Source organism: Octodon degus, unplaced genomic scaffold, assembly GCF_000260255.1.
Source record: "Octodon degus isolate 3935 unplaced genomic scaffold, OctDeg1.0 scaffold00131, whole genome shotgun sequence".
Lineage (NCBI taxonomy): Eukaryota > Metazoa > Chordata > Mammalia > Rodentia > Octodontidae > Octodon > Octodon degus.
The window spans coordinates 331,473-338,021 of NW_004524707.1; positions in this window are offsets into that span (position 1 = coordinate 331,473).

Below are 6,549 nucleotides of genomic sequence, written 5' to 3' on the forward strand. Positions count from 1 at the left end.
ATTTTCTGTTGACTTTAAAAAAAAAGAGGTTTGTACCTATGTTGTTTATTTATTATTTCTTGCCTATATCTTGTAATATGAGAAACTACTTTGGCAGTAATAATACACAATGTACTAACCATTGTTACTCTCCTAAAATCTTGTTTTGAGATTTTGTACCATTGTTTTTATATTTTTTTCTTTAAAATAAAATAAATGATGTAAAAAAAAAATGCTGGTGTCAAACAAGAGGGCACCAGATGGTGTTTGGACCGCAGTACATTTACATTAAGTCACTTAAGAGGAGAAGATAGGCTAATAAGGGTGACACCACCTGTGGAAGGCAAGGTGATGGACTTCTACGCAAACTGTCCCTGCTAACTGGCGTGCAGCCCTTGGTGCCCGGTGGCTGTGTATCCCGTTACACTAGAGGAAGCTAGCTCCGAATGGCAGAGACGGAGGCAGCAGGATCATGAGTTTGAGACCAACCCAGACAACTTAGTGGCTTAGTGAGGCCCAGCCTCAAAAATAAATGAATAAATAGAAAGGACTGTGAACATAGCTCCATGCAAAGGCCCAGAATCCAAATGGATGGGCATCTCTGCAAAGAATTACATCTGGGTGGGACCAGGGAGATGGCTCAGTGGAATAAGCGCTTCACTAAAAAGCGCAAAGGCCTGAGTTCAATCCCCGGTTCCAGCAAAAAAAAAAAAAGAATTACATCTGGGCTTCCAGGGTATTATGCCAGAGCCACACATGATCTGCTCCTCTCCTCTCTGCGGTAGCAGGAGGGCTCAGGAGAAGGGCCCTGTGCTCATACGATGAGAGGCCAGGAAGCAGTAGGGCTCATCATTTTCCCAGTCAGCCTTGAACCCAAGGAAGAACTGAATTCTGTAGACAGGTCAGATGCTAGCCGTGAGCTCAGACAAGTCACTTCACCTCTACTGCCCTGAGTTTCCTCATCCACAAAACTGGGACTGTAACTGTAGCTTCCTCCTACATCCCTGAAAGGATCTAATTAGTTCAAATGTAAACACATTCTATGAACATTGTCTCTGTAATCATTAATTTAACATAAGTAAATTAAAAAATAACCTTACCCCTTCCTCTCTTCTGCCCACCAAAATGTTCTTCTCAGTTAGATCTGCTTTCACAAACCCTGCCACCCTCCCGCCAGGCTCAAGTCCCATGTGTCATAATGCCTCTCCCTGGGCTTCTCCCTGGCTTCAGCTCAGCTCCCAGGACCTACAGGGATTTGACTCCGCTGGTGACTCAAGCCGCCTGCACTGGGAGGCACCGGCCTGCCCCTCATGCACAGCGAGTGACCCATAAATGCATGTTGGTCCCTGCAGTGGCGCCAGATCCCGTGTGTGCAGGGGCTGTCTGCCCGGCAGTGTGTACTGCACCAGCGCGTGCTTTAGCCCTCTTACTGTTAGGGAAGGAGGTAGGGGTGCAGCAGGTAAGATCTGTCTTCCTAAAAGCGAGTTTAGCAGGTGGCTTCCTGGCTGGGTGGAAGGGCCAGTGATAAGAGTCCAGAGCTGGAGCGTGAATCCATTCTACAGACCCATTAATTAACTTTCCCAAGGTCCCCTAAGTGCTCTTGTCTGTCTTTCAAGCTTAGGAACTTGCCATGCTCATTTATCAAAGAAGTCCTTCTATCTTTCCTCAACCTCCTCCAACTCTTTCCTTCAAGAGAGGGTAAAGCCAGACACCCAGAAAGCCTGGATTTGTCCTGAGACAGAATGACCACGGGACAGGACTTGGCCAATGTCCCTTCCATGAATGCTCACAACACTGGTCTCAATGGAATTGGATGGAGTCACCTCCCCAGGATCATTTTGTACTGAGCGTTGGAGCCTAACTTCCAATCTCCGGCAAAAGATTCCGGGTTCCCAGAGAAAGATTGTCAAGACCATTATCAAAACCATCAGTCCCAAAGGCCAGCAGAGCCCCTCCCAGCCAAACCATCCCTACTGAGTCACAGCAAAAACCTCCATGAAAAGCAGAGACTGGAAGGCCTTGCTCTGTGCCTCTGCTCAGCCAGGCTACCTGACTGGAGACACTGGTGGGACAGGCCCAGACCATCACAGTCTGCAGCAGAGCAGCCGGGTGGGATCAAGCCCTTGCTACTTCTTGTTTTTCATTTTGTTTTTGTGGTACTGAGGGTTAGATCCAGGGCCTTCTCACTGAGCTTGAGCTCTACCCCTTTTCAAAGAATGTTTTTTAACTTGATACAAGGCCTCACTAAGCTGTTAAGTGGCCCAAGCTGGGCTAGAAATTTCAATCCTCCTGCCTTAGCGGCCCAGAATGATGACATTATAGGTGTGTGCCACCACGCCTGGCTCACTCCCTTGTTTTATAGATACCTCACATCAATGCTAAGTCCAGAACACACACACACACACACACATACACACACACACACATACACACACACACACACACACACACACACACAGCACTGCCCCTCTCTTCGCAGCGCTTAATGTGCCCTTGGGGAGACTCCCTTTTTTTGGTCTTGTTGAGACAGAGTTTCACTGTGCAACTCAGGTTCTGAGCTAACTATGTAGCCCAGGCTGGCCTTGAACTCACAGCGATCCTCCTGCCTCAGCCTCCCAAAGTACTGCGATTACAGACCTGCGTTGTGCATCACCATGTCAGCTCATAATCCCATTTTGAACTAGGGCCAAACTGTGCTGCAAAAGCAAAGAGGCTTTCAGGACCGCACAGTGGAGTGACATGAATTCTGAAATACATTCGTTGCAAAGTCAAATAAGAAATTATTAGGGATTTTCACTTGCTCGGGACACCCTCTAGCTTCCTTCCAGAAAGCTATGACCTGTGCTAGGTTGGAGAAATTGGTGGGGGGCGGGCAGGGAGAGGGAGAGACAATTTATTCTCCAGAGTTTGGTCCTATGCTAAACTGAGGAAGACATAGGTTCCCAGAGGCAGGCAGAACCCAGGCCAGGACGGAGGTCCCCTACACCTCCTTCCTTCCTTCTTCCCCACCCTAACATCCAACCCTGTCCATTTCTCATTCCCAGCTCCTCTTCAGACCGTCAGACAAGCTCTCAAGGGTCCATCAGTGGCTTTTAACTGAGGCCCCCAGCTTTCATCCTATTAGTGAGTCCGGGAGTAATTATGACTTCATTAGCCAAATAGGTTCTTGGTTCAGAGACTCCCTCCCACAAAACCAAACATACCCACTTCCCTCCATCTGAAGTCTGTCCCCTGAGGACGCCAGCTAACAATGGAGCTGGCTCCCAGGAAACCTAGCAGGAAATGGAGAAGTCAGGATACTGGCCAATGGGAAGTTGCTCACCTGGCCTTCTCCTCCTCCGAGGTGCATCTGTCAGCTGGCCCCAAGAGGGATGTGACAGGGAGAGGGATGGCACTCTGGCAAATGAGGAGCATGACCCCCAGATCTTCTGCTGCTCCTTGTCCTCTGGCCCTGTTCACCCTTGCAGTCCTGGGCATAGCTGATGGCCAGTTCACTCCTGGATGGGTGGGTCACACTCAGTTGGGGGCTCTCGGAGCCAATGTTCAGGGGCCTCCAGAGTGCCAAGCCCACCCCAACTTCCCATCCTTCAGCCACGGCAGCTCCCAGGATAACGAAGCAGAAGGACAGAGCTATGCTGGACTGCCTGACTGGAGGACCTCTGGCCATCCCTCAGCCACCAGCACCTGGCAGAGATTCCACAGCTCCTGCATCACTGACCTGTCATCTCACACCTCAGCATTAGAAAGTACTTTCTTTTGATCTAAATTAACTTCACCTTGCAATTAAAACCACCCACACTTGAGAAAATTCTTTTTGCCCTTCTCTTTTTTTAAGGTGTTTTTTGTTTTTTGTTTTTTGGTGGAACCAGGGATTGAACTCAGACCCTTGTGCTTGCCAGGTAAGTGCTTATTCTACTGAGCTATGTCCCCGGCCCCACCCTTCTCTTTTTTTATTCTTTTAGATTTTAGAAGGAGGGGTCCAATCCTCCTGCTCCCAGGGGCACCCAGGTAACATACTGCATTCCAAAGCTTCTCCAGGGCCTATACCATGCGGCACTAATCCCAGCCTCCCACCTGTCCTACAGGCCAGGTAAGCATCCAGGACAAAGCTGCTCCAGCTGCCTGCTCCCCACCCGGAAAGCCCAGGCTCCAGAGCCTCAGATACACTCCTCTTTGTTCAGGAAGCTTCCAAAGAGAGCTGGCTGCTGCTTCTGGGGTCCTTGCAAGTAACAGCTGGTGAATTCTCAGTCCTGCTGAGGGCCCCTCTGCTTGGGTCCTTGGCCCACAAGACGCCATCTGCCAGGCTGGACCCAGAGGGAGAAGGATAGATGACTTGACCTCCAGACAGGCTGACACATTGGAGACTGCATGCTAGAGACAGCCGTGGCTCTTGCTCTGTCTCTAATCTGACCCTGCTCTTCCCCCAGGTTGACACTCAGCTACCACTGCCTTCCATCCACCCAGCCCCCACCTACCCCAGCCCAGAGGCCAGACAGGAAGACCCTGCTCCTCACCCTTTCAGGAAAGAGAGTCCCTAGAGGCAAGCCCAGCTGTGCACACGGAGCCCCTGCCTGTGTTTCCTGAAAGCAACCGTCCTTTTGTTAATTCTGCAATTTCCCCAAGTGCCAGGAGCCTCTCGTCTGACAGCCACAGCATCTGTTCCTCACACTCTGCAGAAGGCTGATGGGAGTGCTGCCAGGCACTTCTCCAATGCTCCAGCTGCACGCTCCTTCCACCTGAGTCTGGGCACCCTGTCCTCTCCCCCTGGGAGCATCCCAGGCCCCTCACTGCATCCCCAGCCCCTGGCATCCTCCCCTGCATGACTGGTGGCTTTGATAACCACCTCCCTCTCCAAGGTCAAGTTTGCCTGCCTACCAGGCAAACACCTATCCTGGTCCTTGGGGGATGCAGGGAAAGAGGCTATTCTGCCAGTTGAGGTCTTCCCAGGACCCAAATAAGTAGAGCTGTAAGCCACCAGGAAAACCCTGCCCCTGCTTCAGGACAGAGCTTCTCAAACCCAGAACTATGGGCATTTGGGGCTGGAGAATCCTTAGACTGGAGGACCATCATGAGCACTGTGGGATGCTTAGCAACATCCTGACCCACACACACAAGAAGCCAATGCATGCCCTCCTCCCCACGCCATACACAGTCCCATCATGGGAACCACAGTGGTCTGCAGGCTTCACCAAACATCCCTGGTTGAGAGTCACTGAGCTAAAGCAGAAAAAAACCCAACACCTGAGTGTCAATGAGGGACAGCCCCTTCATTTCTGATTTGAGGCTGCAGGTAACAGAGGCATAGGTGAAACCAGGTTTGGCAAGCACTTTCTGCAACAGAGCAGCTAGCCAGCGTCCAACCCTGCATGGCCGAGCAGTCTCTACTGCAGCCACTCAGCCACCGGTACGGCACGAGAGCAGCCATAGGAAATGCATAAGTGAGCAAGCATGGCCGTGTTCCAATCGATCTTTATTTATGAACATGGAAATTTGAATTTCATGTTATTTTTATGCATCATAAAATATTCTTCTGATTTTTTTAACCATTTAAAACTATAAAATGCATTCTTCCCCCCACAAGCTATACCTCTGACTTTAGGGTCTTCAGAGGGATCAAAACACTGAAGAGTCTGTGAGGTTCACAAAATAAAGGTGCAGGCTAAAGTTGTACATGGAGCCCCCCTCCTTTAGGAGTGAGAGAGGGGTCACTACCCCATGCCAATTCCCTTTAAACCAGTTACTTCTGAAATTGTTTTTAATACTACAACCAGACCAACAACAGAGTTAGTAACACACAGTGTGAAATAGAACTCAGGGCTTCTTGTTGAAAATGTATACTTCGTTCCCAGACAATGGCAGAAGAAAACTAATGCACAAGCTCTGTGAGTACAGCTGTATGCACCTAGGAGGCTGCCCTGGACCTCGCCTTCCTCTCTGCGCCTGCCTCCCAGCCGCCAACAGCCAGAGATGTCAGTATGTTCCTCAGACCACAGTGGCCAGCTTATCCCAAGAGGCCATCTGCCAGGGTGCCATGCACAGTACTAGGCTGAGATGATGAAGAGGATGACAAGCCTATCCAGGGCTTTCTTCACCAGGCTGCAAGCCGTGGTGCAAGGCTACATTTGCACTGCACAACGGGGCACCCAGGGCAGGGGCAGAAATAGCCACCTGTGCCCCAACATGGTCCATCTAGCCCCATCCTGAACCTCTAAAAAGGAACAGAGAACAAATATAGACTGAACACAGACACCAAGCCAGGAACAACGGTACAAACTGCAGAGATGACACCCATCCCCCACATAGATTAAAAGGTGGGTATCCTGTGACATGGAAGGCCACTTAAGAGGACATCTTAGGCCTATGGAGAGTCCAGAGCAGAACTGGGGGTGGCCAGTGCTGGCCTAATTCTTGTGGGAGACAGGGGAATACTTAGCCAGGTTTAGATGAAGGAAAAGATCGCTATTCCAAACAAGGAAACCCTTTCTAGAAGGGCCAAGTGGATAGATACAGCAGGAGTGAGCAGAGGAAGGTGAAGAAAGCAGAGTGGCCTAAAGAGGGGGCCAGATCACA